At 43.8% G+C, this 15,000-nt stretch overlaps 1 protein-coding gene across 2 annotated transcripts in view; it reads left to right on the top strand.

Annotated features, from left to right (window-relative positions):
• The window catches only part of LOC113823405 (GRB2-associated and regulator of MAPK protein 2), a 105,475-nt gene that overhangs the window by 21,110 nt on the left and 69,365 nt on the right, over window positions 1-15,000 (top strand). Inside the window, exon 2 of one of the 2 annotated variants that reach the window (XM_070125891.1) lies at window positions 6,323-6,368. The gene's annotated coding sequence lies outside the window, so the exon portion shown is untranslated. The remainder of the gene's footprint in view (window positions 1-6,322; window positions 6,369-15,000) is intronic. The other variant, XM_070125892.1, reaches the window with a different exon arrangement.

Consider the following 15,000-nt stretch of genomic DNA (forward strand, 5'->3'; position numbering starts at 1 on the left):
TTTCTTTTTTTCTTTGTAATATTTGTGTACGATTTTCTTTTTCCGCGGGGAACGGCCAGAGTGAGTGACTGCCGGAAGATATGTAATTAGATTAGCAATTAGATGTTAAGTTATTTTGTGTAAGATTTTTGACAATCGACACTAAATCATAAACCGTATAATAATGGTAATGGTGATGATACATACTACCATAGTGATAATTATGATAATGATGATAATAATAATGTTAAAATATGATAGAGAATTATGATAATGATGATAATAATAATGTTAAAATATGATAGAGATGATGACGATAATAATAAAAAGTAATAATGATAAAAGTAACACTATAATACCAATAACAAAAGGATTAAAACAGGACTAAGCCCCCATAGAGCTGGCCTGGGCGCAGAGAAGAGCCGACCGGCCAAGGCGCTGCGATGTCAGGAATTTCTCAGGCAAGGATCGGGGAAGGAGAAGGAGGAAGAGAAGGAAGAGGGGGAGGTTGAATGAGGGAAGGAGAAGAGAAGGAAGAAAGGGAGAGGCCCGAATGAGGAAGGAGAAGAGAAGGAGGAAAAAGGGAAGAGGAGGGAGGTTGAATGAGGAAGGGAAAGAAGAAGGAGGAAGAGGAGGAGGTTGAATGAGGGAAGGAGAAGAGAAGGAAGAGGAGGAGGTTGAATGAGGGAAGGGAAGAGAAGAATGAGGAAGAGGAGGAGGTTGAATGAGGGAAGGAGAAGAGAAGGAAGAGGAGGAGGTTGAATGAGGGAAGGAGAAGAGAAGAAGGGGGAAGAGAAGGAAGAGGAGCAGGTTGAATGAGGGAAGGAGAAGAGAAGAAGGAGGAAGAGAAGGAAGAGGAGCAGGTTGAATGAGGGAAGGAGAAGAGAAGAAGGAGGAAGAGAAGGAAGAGGAGCAGGTTGAATGAGGGAAGGAGAAGAGAAGAAAGAGGAAGAGAAGTGAGATGAGATGGAATAAGGGAAGAAGAGGATAAAGAGAGATAAAAGGAGAAACGGGGAGGTAGACTGAAGCGGAAAAGGAGAAGAGGGAATGAGGCGAAAAGACCAAAGAATGAGAAAGAAGAGAAGCTATGTTACTACAATCATCATCATCATCGCCATCATTATCTTAGATAATATTGTTATCAGCAGCAGCGACTCCATTATTCGAATGCACATACAAGAAAGATCTTGATCCTGCTCCTCAAAGCACGAGAGGAACATTAATGGCGAGAAATACCCCATGATTTTGAGTGGTTCACAGGCAATAATTGCTCTGGACTGAAGAGAAACGTAATAAATCATTCAGACGTTTGGCGTGATTATGAAAGACTCGTTTCAGCGAAGGGTAAAATAAAAAAATAAAAATTTTCTCTCTCTCTCTCACTCTCGCTTTCGCTCTCGCTCTCGCTCGCTCTCTCTCGCTCTCGCTCTCTCTCTCTCTCTCTCGCTCTCGCTCTCGCTTTCGCTCTCGCTCGCTCTCTCTCTCTCTCTCTCTCTCTCTCTCTCTCTCTCTCTCTCTCTCTCTCTCTCTCTCTCTCTCTCTCTCTCTCTCTCTCTCGCTCATATTATCTATCTCACTTTTTCTCTCTCTCTTTTTCTTTCTCTCTCTCTCTCTCTCTCTCTCTCTCTCTCTCTCTCTCTCTCTCTCTCTCTCTCTCTCTCTCTCTCTCTCTCTCTCTCTCTCTCTAGGGAAAAAATTCACTTTTGCCAATGCTTCAGACGGCGAGAGTGATCAAGCACGACAGGAGCGCACTCTCAAGCACCGCCGCCGCTGCTTTCCCGCGCACGACGCGCTTGTTAGACGCCGATTAGTGCTTGCAACATCCCTGCAGGAACGATGGACAAAGACAGACTTGCATGAAGGAATAGGCACCATCCCCTACACACACACACACACACACACACACACACACACACACACACACACACACACACACACACACATATATATATATATATATATATATATATATATATATATATATATATATATATATATGTGTGTGTGTGTGTATTTGTGTGTATATTATTTATTATTTATTTAATTATTTATTCATATGTATTCTTACATATATGTATATATATATATATATATATATATATATATATATATATATATATATATATATATATATATATATATATATATATATATATATATATATATATATATATACATGTATATATTTATTAATTTCTATGTATGTATATATATATTTATAAACACACACATATATACATCGGCTATTCACATACGAAACGCCACCCAGCATAAGCCTTGGACCGACCGCCTGTGTTTCCCCGATTTCAGAGCGAAACGGGTGATATTGAAGAGAATGATGACGAAGAAGATAATGATGATGACAGCCTTCTCATGCTCAGCCTTGAGCGCCGGCCGGGCAGGGAATTAAAGTCTGAATCATTTTATTATTATCGCGAATTCCGTGGTTGTCAGACGCGTTACATGATGGAGTGACCGGCGGAGGCAACGCTGGCTCGGAAGGACGTCTTGGCTGTGACAGAAGCAAGGACTTTCGCTCTTATTACTCGTGAAAGCGTATTGTGTTCAGATGAAAATTGTCACAAATTGTTATTTTTTGAGTTATTTGAGTTTTTAAAAGTTTTTTCTTAAGTGTTATTGGTGGAAGTGAAGTTGGTATCAAATGTGGGAATATATACCTTGTAGACTGATGACCGGGTGTGTTCAGGTTAGTGTTGGTGTTGTTATCATTTAAATGGTCGTTCTTCTTGTATGGTTAGTATTATTTCTGATATTATTGTTATTATTATCATTGTTGATATTGCTGTTATTGTTATTATTATCATTGGTATTGATAGTATTATTATTATCCTTATTATTAATATTAGTAGTATTCTTGTCATCATCATCATTATGATAATAATTATTATTAACAATTGTTTTGTTACTGTTATTGTTGATGGTGGTTGTGCTAATAACATTTGCGCTCATTATGATTATCGTTATTATTTTTTTGGTCTCCGTTTTATTGCCATTTGTAGCAGTAATGAAAACAACGACAAGAGTAAACGATTTAGTGTCTGTCTGTGTGTTTGTGTGCGTGTGTCTGCGTGCGTGCATGTATGTGCGTGTGCGTCTGCGTGCGTGCATGTATGTGCGTTCGTGTCTGCGTGCGTGCATGTATGTGCGTGTGCGTCTGCGTGCGTGCATGTATGTGCGTTCGTGTCTGCGTGCGTGCATGTATGTGCGTGTGCGTCTGCGTGCGTGCATGTATGTGCGTTCGTGTCTGCGTGCGTGCATGTATGTGCGTGTGTGTCTGCGTGCGTGCATGTATGTGCGTGTGTGTGTGCGTGCGTGCATGTATGTGCGTGTGTGTCTGCGTGCGTGCATGTATGTGCGTGTGTGTCTGCGTGCGTGTGTGTACATGTATGTGCGTGTGTGTCTGCGTGCGTGTGTGTACATGTATGTGCGTGTGTGTCTGCGTGCGTGTGTGTACATGTATGTGCGTGTGTGTCTGCGTGCGTGTGTGTACATGTATGTGCGTGTGTGTCTGCGTGCGTGTGTGTACATGTATGTGCGTGTGTGTCTGCGTGCGTGTGTGTACATGTATGTGCGTGTGTGTCTGCGTGCGTGTGTGTACATGTATGTGCGTGTGTGTCTGCGTGCGTGTGTGTCAGCGCCTCTGATAAAGTCATCAAATCAGAGCGGCATTACATTAGCAGCGTTGCCAGCGTCCCCAGACCCATTAAGGCATCCCACTCAGCGTTGCCAGTGTTTCTTAACCTTGAACGGATATGATCACCATTTAATAATATAGAGCATCCGATTCTATTATATAAAAAGTCAGTTATTGCGAATCAAGACCATTACACCGAATTGAATATGTCTGTGGCTTCGCTTTATCGACTTGGCTTTTAGACTTTTTTTTTTTTTTTTTTTTTTTTTTTGTAACCTCCATTATGTAAGATTCGGTTCTAAATGACGATTATGGTTATTCATTCATTATGTTTAATTACTTTTATCCAGCTTATCATTATTATTATTATTATTGTATCTTATTGTGGTTAACTTTGTTCATCACCATCATCATTATCATTATTGTTCATCATCACCAACATCATTATTCACCATCATCATCATCATCATCACCGTCACAATCACCACTCACTTTCCTGGCATCACCTCCCCCCCCTCCCCTCATCCTGTATACTTCTCCCCCCACCTCCTCCTCCACCTCAAACATCACTCTTCCACTCTTCATCCACCTCGTCCACCCTCTTCCTCCACCTTCCTCTTATCCATGATCTTCACGCCTCCTCCACCTCCCTCCTCCCCCTCCTTCACTCCCTTCACCTCCCCTCATTATATCCTCGTGAATCTTTCCTCTTCAATCCTCCCCTTCCCTCCGTTTCCCCCCTCCTCCCCTTTCCCTTTCCCTTTCCCTTCTCTCCTTCCCCTCCCCTCCTTCCATCCCTTCTCCTCTCCTCCCACCTTCCCCTTCCACTTCCCTTCTCTCCTTACCCTCCTTCTTCCCCCTTCTTCTCTCTCTTCCCCCCCTCCTCTAATCCCTCCTTCCTTACTTTCCTTCTCTCCTCCCCTTCCTTCCCTCCCTCCCTCCTTACTTCCCTTCCCTTCCCTTCGTCTCTTCCCTCCTCCCCTCACCCCTCCTCTAATCATTCCCTCCTTACTTCCCTTCTCTCCTCCCCCTTCCCTTCTCTCCTTCCCTTCCTTTCGTCTCTTCCCTCCTCCCCTCACCCCCTCCTCTAATCCCTCTTTCTTTACTTCCCTTCTCTCCTTCCCTTCCTTTCCCTTCCCTTCCCTTCGTCTCTTCCCTCCTCCCCTCACCCCTCCTCTAATCATTCCCTCCTTACTTCCCTTCCCTCCCTCCTCCTCCTTCCTTCCCTCCCTTCCCTTCGTCTCTTCCTCTCTCCCCTCCCAACCCTCCTCTAATCCCTCCCTTCCTTACTTCCCCTTCCCCTCCTCCCTTCCTATCCCCCCCTCTCCTTCTCTTCCCTCCCCCCTCCTTCCCTCACCCCTCCTCTAATCCCTCCTTCCTTCCTTCCCTCCTCCCCTTCTTCCCCCCCCCCTCCTTCCCTCCCTCCGCCACAACAAAGCGACGTGAGTGACTTTGCCACTTTCACCTGCGCTGACCTGGGTTCGGCCGGCGCGGGAGGCAGGCCGGGGGGGGAGGGGGTGCTGTTATTTTTTTAATTATCATGATTATTACTGTTGTTGTTAGTGATATTAAAGTAGTTGTTTTGTTGTTGTTGTTGTTATTATGATGATATGATTATGATTTTTTTCACTATTATTATTTACTCTCTCTCTCTTTGTTTAGATGGACAAACAGATGCATTGGTATAAATATTAGTTTATATTTTTACACCAGCCTATCGCTATCTCCCTTATTTATTTATTTATTTTCTGTATTTCTCTTTTCCTTTCTCTCTCTCTCTTATAAATCATCGTCACTGCTTGGCCCTATACGTATATATCGTCTATAAATTACCCGTCGCTCTTTTTTCTTCGTTTTATCGCTCGGTTTAATAACACTTGCTTTTGCCAGAGTGAAATAACGGCGCCATCCATATTTGCGACAAGAGAAATAGGGAGAAAGTTTCTCTTTTTGCAGTTTCGAATTCTGTTAATTCCGGGTTGCGCTTTGTAGACTGGAAAATGTTTCTATTTGGGAAAAGATGTCACATTTATAGAAAAAATGTGTTGGATTTCGTATTTATTGGAATTGATACTATATTTACAACTGGAGTCGATGTCAAAGTAGGATTAAATGTAAAATTCCTTCATTTAATGGTCGGTTGGTGGGTTGCGTGCCCGATCCAGGTTGCGCAAGGGAAAAACATCACTAAAGTATCAACTGTAAAATATCGGAAATCTGTGCTTTGAAAAGAACGGGGGTTCGGGTTGGAGTATTTGCTCATTTTTTCATTTTTGGAGGCTTCAATTTGCAGTTTCGAAATGAGTTAATTTTCACTTTCGTATAATTAAGAAAAAAAAATCATAGATGAAAGGGATCTCGAGAAACTTACGGTGTTGTAAACGACTAGAAATAGATCTCGGTGACAATCTACGTCAGCCGATGTCCTCAGTAACATGGTATATAAGTATGCAAGTTTCTATTAATACTTATGAGAATGTATTGTATTATGTGGTTGTAAAAGTATTTGTGTTAATTAAATTGAATTTGATTATGATACTACTGGAGAGTGTCATTATTATCACCATAATTGATATCATTGTATATATGTTTCGTTTCATATCCTTTAATCCCACATATCTTAGACTTCCCCCTCCTTCCACATCATTTAAAATTGACTTTAATCTCATTTCCCTCTTTTCATTTCAGGAGTTGATCCTCAGAGAAGATAGAGCGGTTACGAGCGTGACGAAAGGTAAGTGAGAAATATCCTTTCTTTAAAATGTCTGTGTTTCTAACATAGTATGATTTACCAGGTGGAAAAATCACGTGATCGTTATTGAAATCTTGTGTTTCAGCCTGTAGAAGAATGTGTGTTTATTCGAAAAATTGCTTATTTTGTTTCCCTTTTACTGTAACTATAAATATGGATATAAATACATAGAGAGAGAAAATGAGGGCTTTCTTTCCCTTTGATCAGCGCGTCTGTGCAAGCTCGCCTGTACAGTACGTGCATTAAACTCGCCCCCTCTTGCAGCTAGACGGGCTGTCTGCCACGAGCAAGCCTTCCTTTCAGCCCGCCCGCCCGCCTTCCCACCAGCCTTCCTTTCAGCCCGCCCGCCCGCCTTCCCACCAGCCTTCCTTTCAGCCCGCCCGCCCGCCTTCCCACCAGCCTTCCTTTCAGCGCGCGCGCCCGCCTTCCCATCAGCCTTCCCTTCAGCTCCCGCCCGCCCGCCTTCCCACCAGCGCCTTCCTTTCAGCCCGCCGCCCGCCTTCCACCCCAGCCCTCCTTTCAGCCCGCCCGCCCGCCTTCCCACCAGCCTTCCTTTCAGCCCGCCCGCCCGCCTCCCCACCAGCCTTCCTTTCAGCCCGCCCGCCCGCGTTCCCATCAGCCTTCCCTTCAGCGCGCCCGCCCGCCTTCCCACCAGCCTTCCTTTCAGCCCGCCCGCCCGCCTTCCCACCAGCCCTCCTTTCCAGCCCGCCCTCCCGCCCGCCTTCCCATCAGCCTTCCTTTCAGCCCGCCCTCCCGCCCGCCTTCCCATCAGCCTTCCTTTCAGCCCGCCCGCCCGCCTTCCCATCAGCCTTCCTTTCAGCCCGCCCGCCCGCCTTCCCATCAGCCTTCCTTTCAGCCCGCCCGCCCGCCTTCCCATCAGCCTTCCTTTCAGCCCGCCCGCCCGCCTTCCCATCAGCCTTCCTTTCAGCCCGCCCGCCCGCCTTCCCACCAGCCTTCCTTTCAGCCCGCCCGCCCGCCTTCCCACCAGCCTTCCTTTCAGCCCGCCCGCCCGCCTTCCCATCAGCCTTCCTTTCAGCCCGCCCGCCCGCCTTCCCATCAGCCTTCCTTTCAGCCCGCCCGCCCGCCTTCCCACCAGCCTTCCTTTCAGCCCGCCCGCCCGCCTTCCCATCAGCCTTCCTTTCAGCCCGCCCGCCCGCCTTCCCATCAGCCTTCCTTTCAGCCCGCCCGCGCCCGCCTTCCCCATCAGCCTTCCTTTCAGCCCGCCCGCCCGCCTTCCCATCAGCCTTCCTTTCAGCCCGCCCGCCCGCCTTCCCATCAGCCTTCCTTTCAGCCCGCCCGCCCGCCTTCCCATCAGCCTTCCTTTCAGCCCGCCCGCCCGCCTTCCTTTCAGCCCGCCCGCCCGCCTTCCTTTCAGCCCGCCCGCCCGCCTTCCCACCAGCCTTCCTTTCAGCCCGCCCGCCCGCCTTCCCATCAGCCTTCCTTTCAGCCCACCCGCCCGCCTTCCCATCAGCCTTCCTTTCAGCCCGCCCGCCCGCCTTCCCATCAGCCTTCCTTTCCGCCCGCCCGCCCGCCTTCTCATCAGCCTTCCTTTCAGCCCGCCCGCCCGCCTTCCCATCAAAGTCTGAAACCTTTTCTCTCTCGCCGCCATTCGCCCTCCCGCTGTCGTACCTTATCGCGTCTTATCGTACACATGTCGTACCTTGGCGCGGCTGCTAATAACTTTACACTTGTTGAGCTTTTTTCCCCCTTTTCTTTTCTTAATGAGCGCCTTTCATGGCACAGCTGACAGGCAAGTGTGATACAGCCGTCAGTCAAAGTTCCTTGTAGTCAGCTCTCCCTTCTGCCATAATGCATCATCGTCCACAATCGCTTTAGTATGTTATTATGCATCGGGCAACATGGACGGTCGTGTCGTTGGTACAGAGGCGATCGTATCTTTTTTATATTTATTTATTTCGTTGTTTATTTTTTGGGTGTTTTCTTGTTCTTTGATTGATTTCGTTAATTTTGTTTATTTTTTTGGTTTTCTTATTTATATTTTCATTTTCTTGTTTATTTGTTTCTTTTTTCCTTTATTAATTTATTTATTCACCAAGCTGTCTATTCATTTATCAGTTCTTTCATTCATTCGTATGGTTATTTATCAGACATTGAGATTCGGAAAGAGGAAGAGAGAAGGGAGAAACGACGAGATAAGAGGGAAAAGAGGGAGAAGAGGAGAAAGAGAGAGGAAAAGGAAAGATGGAGAGGGGGGAGGTTACTCGAGCCAACTGTAGACTCAAAATGAAACGAGAAAATAAGATTTAAAACAACAGTAGATGAGACAAAGAGACTAAGAAGAATATAGAATTAAAAATCAAAAATGCCGGGAAGAGATAAGTGAGAGGAACAGGAACCAATTCATAAAAAGGAAAAGGGACGACGGAGAAACAGGAATAGACGAGTGAAAAGGAAGGGAAGAGAAGGAAAGGTGAGAGGTCGCGGGCCAGATCCACTGACCGCCTCCGATTCACTTTCTAAAAGAACTTCGGTGGCCACGGAGCTGAGCTTCTGCACCCCCCCCCCTTCCACCCACTCATCTTCCTCTTCATCGCTGTCGTCCTCCTCCTCCTTCTTCATCTCCTCATCCTCCTTCTTCGTCTCCTCCTCCTCCTCCTCCTTCTTCATCTCCTCCTGCTTCATCATCTCCTCCTCCTCCTCCTTCTTCATCTCGTCCTTCTCCACCTTCTACTCCTCCCCCCTTTCTCCTACTCCTATCATTATTAGTATTGGTATCATTATCATCCTCCTTTCTTCTTCCTTCTCCCCCTCCTCCACCTCCTCTTCCCTCCTTCTCTCTCACTTCACTCCGCCTCTCCTCCTCTACCTTCTACATCACTCCCCCTCTTCCACTTGTACCTACTCCTATCCCCCTCCCCCACTAATTATTAGTATTGGTATCATTATCATCTTCCCTTCTCCCTTCCTCCTCTACTTCCTCTTCCTCTTCACCTTCTCCTCCCCCTCCTCCGCCTCCTCCACCTCCACTTCTACATCCTCCTCCTCTTCCACTTGTACCTCCTCCTCTCCCCCCTCCCCCTCCTCCCCCCCCTCCATTAGCATCATCGTGATCTTCCCGCTGCCTCCTGTCACGCCCTCGACCGCCCGCCGTTCCTTCGTTACCGCTGTTATCTCGTTCGCTAGTTTTGGTTATTGCTATTTATGCTTTTACAAATAGCTTTCTGACTACTATGTTCTGCGTCGAAACGGCGATTGCGACTTTGGTTTGTCTTGGTTGGTTGCTAATTGTTAGGGTTGCGACAGCCACTGTTCGTAGGGCTGGTGGTAAGGCTTCTATTGCAAGTGTTGTTAAAACTAAAACGATGATTATTGCTCCAGTTATTTCAATGGTAATGCGACTGCTTTTATTAATGTACTATTACTACAACAGTTACTATGACAATTACTACTACTTTGTACTACTACTCTGACTATTAGCGTTTCTGCTATTACTACTACTTTGACTATTAGTGTTTCTGCTATTACTATGACAATTAGTGTTTCTGCTATTATTACTACCTTGACTATTAGTGTTTCTGCTATTGCTACTATTTTGACTATTAGTGTTTCTGCTATTACTACTACTCTGATTATTAGTGTTTCTGCTATTGCTACTACTACTGCTGCTGCTACTTGTTACTTATGTGTACTATTATTTGTCTTCAACATCGTTCCTGACCCGCTGCCTTCACTCTTAACGAGCGAATCAGCGCCTTTTCGCTCGCTCCAAACCCCTGGCGAGGCAGAGGCTTTGGCTTCGGCGCAAAATGTGAATAGTGTTCGCCGCTTGAATGGCCTTTGATGTTCAGGTGTTACTGCAACGTCTGGAAAGTAAGAACGTCGATGTAATAGTTGAGTATTATTGTAACGTTTAAATGTTGGTAACGTGTGAGCAGTGATAACATCGCTCTGGCGTTTGAAATTCGTTGTAACATTAGAATAAGGATTACATTTGAAGTTTTAACATCACTAATCCTAACGGTTAAATTTGCTGTAATCTCGAATACATTGAAACGTTTTAGATTCATAGTACCATTCAAACATTATTGTAATCTTGAAGCAAATATAACATTGTAAATAGGACAGTGTAACTTCTATCCTTTACACAACACAGTCTTTAGTTAAAACATCAAAAATAGAACAACTAGTAACGCATTCAATATCTTATGGTAACATTATCGTAACGTGGAAGTACTATACCGTAATTTGTACGATTATCGTAACTTGGAAACATTATTGTAACTTGTGCTGTAACATTGTAACGTAGAAGTTACAATGATCAATGTTTAGTAGCAGAGTTTATCAATGATCGTTATCGTTATCGGCTTCATCTTCATCATCATCATTATCATCATCTTAAAGTTCATCATTATCTTCATCGTCATCGTCATCATCATTTTCATCATCTTCATCTCCATTATCAGCATCATCTTAAACTTCTGAACAACCTGAAGCTCGCCGTAACAGGGTCGTCCTCGAATGGATCGCCTGGAGGAGGACGCAGCAGCTACCTCCTGAGAAAGACCTTTTCGACCTTTCATGACCGGTTGGGGGGAGGGGTTGGTGAGGGGGGAGAGAGGCGGAGATATGTACTACGTATCTGTAGGGCGGGGGGGGGAGGGGGGGGTGGAGAGATGTAGGTCTGTAAGTCGGGGCGGATTGTGTATGTGTGTTGGTACGTGTTGGGGGATGAGGGCGAGAGAGAGAGAGGGTAGAAAGAGCATTTGTAGAGAGAGAGGAGAGAGAGAATTAAAGAGAGCGGGAGACAGAGGGAATGAGAAAGAAGGAAAGAGAGAGAGAGAGAGAAAAGACGAGACAAAAAACAGATTCACAGCGAAAGGTTCATGGTTTCACACTACCAACCCTTGTGTTAGTAAACCATATAATTTATCACCTGTTCACCTGTTCTCACATCGGTTCTCAAGGCTTTCCTCAAATGCAGATACACATGTACGTCTATGCATATACTTACCACAGCATAAATTATCTCCTACACGGCTGCTAATAGGTATGCGGGTTTGCGCGCACGCACGGTGGGGGGTCGGAGGGCAGGGTGTGTTAGGGTGTGGTCGAAACGGGAGGTGCAGATGGGAAGAAGAGCGGGCAGGGGGAGGAGGGGGAAAGGGAGATAGGGGAGGAGGAGGAGGTGGAGGTGGATCCAGAGGTAGAGATGGAGGAGGAGGAGAAGGGAAGAAGTATGTGAAGGAGGAGGGGTATGAAATAGAGGCAAGGAGAGCGAAATATGGCCACGGAAACAAGAGTAAAGAGTAAAGAAAAGAGTAAAGGAGAGGAAGAGAGAAGGGGATGCACATGGCCACTAGGCGTAAGGGGGAGGGAGGGATGGAGGGGGGGGGGGAGGGAAAGGGTGTAAGGAAAGGGAAGACGTTTCACCCTACATAAAAAAGTTGTTCCAGAGGTTGTGTTTCGTTTCGCAAGCGGGAAGAGGCTCTGGAGAAGGGCGGTCAGGCCTCCTCTGCACCCCCCTACCCCCCCTCCCCCCGTTCTCCTTTCATTTTTCTTTTTTATTCCATTCCCTTTCATTTGTCATTTTTCTTTTTATTCCATTCCCTTTCATTTGTTATTTTTCTTTTTATTCCATTCCCTTTCATTTGTTATTTTTCTTTTTATTCCATTCCCTTTCATTTGTCATTTTTCTTTTTATTCCATTCCCTTTCATTTGTCATTTTTAGTTCATTTTTTATATCACCATCATAATCAATGATCGTTATCGTTATCGGATTCATCTTCATCATCATCATTATCATCATCTTAAAGTTCATCATTATCTTCATCTTCATCGTCATTATCATCGTCATCTTCATCATCATCTTCATCTCTATCATCAGCATCATCTTCATCGTCATCATCTTTATCGTAATCTTCATTTTCATCATAATTTTACTTATCTTCATTTTCATCACTTTCAACTTCATCATCATCATCACCATCGCCATCTTGATAATATAAAGGAATCAATTATACCTCTCTTAATTATACAAAACGAAGCTAAAAGGGAAAAACAACAGGAGAGCAAGAATGAAATTAAGTTAAATGTCGAGTCATCGTTTTCCCGCCAAAAGAACCCAGTCAGCTGATCGATGGCGGTGTCTCAAAGCGCGAGCGAGATTTTGGCTTTTGGGGGAATCGGACAATGGCGTTAGGCTCTCACTCGCGTTGTTTCTTTATCTCTGTCTCTTTCTATTTTTTTCTCTCTGTTTGTTTGTTTGTCTGTCTATAGTCGGTCTTTTTCTCTTTTCTTTCTTTTTCTTTTTTTCTCTCTGTCTCTCTCTCTCTCTCTCTCTCTCTCTCTCTCTCTCTCTCTCTCTCTCTCTCTCTCTCTCTCTCTCTCTCTCTCTCTCTCTCTCTCTCTCACGCACACACACACACACACACACACACACACACACACACACACACACACACACACACACACACACACACATATATATATATATATATATATATATATATATATATATATATATATATATATATAATGTATATATATATATATATATATATATATATATACAGTCTCTCTCTCTCTCTCACTCTCTCTCTGTCTCTCTCTCTCTCCCTCTCTCTCTCTCTCTCTCTCTCTCTCTCTCTCTCTCTCTCTCTCTCTCTCCTGACCTTTCAGCATTTTCGAGCATTATCATTAAACTATTCAGAAAGTGGGACAGAATTTGCAATTAAACAGCAAACACAACATTTCGCTAATTTCCTTCCAACCTGTTTACTGAGCACAAGAAAAACCTGGACGTTTCATGTTTTCTCTCTCTCTCTCTCTCTCTCTCTCTCTCTCTCTCTCTCTCTCTCTCTCTCTCTCTCTCTCTCTCTCTCTCTCTCTCTCTCTCTCTCTCTCTCTCTCTTCTTTTAACTTCACGTCTCTTCAAGTAAACACAACATGCATTTCCTTCTGTACTTACAAGCTATCCATTATGAATCTGTTTAACAATCTCTTCATTTTATCCTTTTTGTCTGTACATTCCTGTTGAGTTTTATTGAGTGTATCTATTTATTTAAATGGATTCCATATTTTCATTTGGATTCGAACGTTATAATGTGTTCGGATGTCTGACAGCGACTTCCACTTACTCTTACAAGGCTCCGTCCTGAGAGGTCATGAACCGGGGATTATATATAAGGATTTACTCGCACGGTTTAGAATTATTACTTACACGCCTTGCGGAATTTACTAAAGAATTTTATTTTATTGCAAAGATAAAGACTTATCAAAGGATCAACTAAAGCGAAAGACTAGATTATTAAGGTAATGGAAGATACAGAACACTTTTTATCTGCAAATAATCCTCTTTTTTGAGTTAGAGCTTCCGGACACTTCTGGAATAGAGTTGAAATTATAATGGCCGATCCGATGCAGTGTGCACGGCGGGAACGGAATGTAAATTAGTGTGTTTGGACGTCAGCGGTTACATGAAAGGACACCGTTGGAACGCGGGTTTTCTTCTTCTTCTTCTTCCTCTTCTTCGTATTATTTTCTATTTTTTCTTATTTGTAGTAGTAGTAGTAGTATCATTACTATTATTATGATTTTCTCTTTCGTCTTCTTTGTCCTATTTTATTTCTTCTTCCTTTCTCTACTCTTATAGTTTAGTTTAGTTGGGCCTTCCCTATCTTTGACGAAAATGCTCTTAGGAAATAATGTTTACCGAACACGGAACTGGTTTTCTTTAATGCCTACAGTGGAAAGAAAACGGGATTTCTTCTTTCTTGTTAAGATAAAAGATAAAAACAAAGTGGTCATCTCTGAAGACGAAAATGAAAACGAAAACAAGAGTTAATTCTCCTTGGTGATGAAAATTTAACAGAAAGACACTATCTTTGACGATTACAGGGAATGTAAACACAAGCAGCTTGGTTCTCTTTGAGAAGCGTATTCATAGAAAGCGGGAAGTAGTTTTCTTAGATAACATTCACAGAAAACGGGAAATAATTATCTTTCAAGACGTTCACAGAAAACGGGAAATAATTATCTTTCAAGACATTCACAGAAAACGGGAGTTGCTTTGAGTATAATCCTTCTGTGTGATACATGTGTATTTTTTTTCTAATTTTCATTTATCTGATCCACGACGGAAGTAAATTGGCCGACTACGTGAAGGCGCCATTAAGGAGATAGCGGCTGGACGCTTGATGAAGCTCCTAATTATCCTCGAGATTTGATGAAGCGATATGTTGACATGTTCTGCTTGTCATCGTCGTGTTATTGTTAGTCTTATTGTTGCTATTGCTATTGTTTTTTGGTTATAATTGTTGTTGCTGCTGCTTTTATTTATTGATATTGTTATTATTATTACCTTCGTTATGTTTTCGGTGGCGTTGGTTAGCAAGATAACCCAAAACATTATGAATAGATTTTTATGACATTTTTATCCTTAGATGCCGTTAAATTTTGGTGGTCCGAATCATGATACGGATCCAGGAATTTTACAAATGATTGCATCAGTTACCCCTATTGCTTTGGCGGAGGTATGCGCTCTCTGAGTGCTTCTAGTTATTATTATTATTATTATTATTATTATTATTATTATTATTATTGGTTATTATCGTTATTGTTATTATTGGTATTATTAATGACATCATTATCATT

This window comes from Penaeus vannamei, chromosome 9, assembly GCF_042767895.1.
Source record: "Penaeus vannamei isolate JL-2024 chromosome 9, ASM4276789v1, whole genome shotgun sequence".
Classification (NCBI taxonomy): Eukaryota; Metazoa; Arthropoda; class Malacostraca; order Decapoda; family Penaeidae; genus Penaeus; species Penaeus vannamei.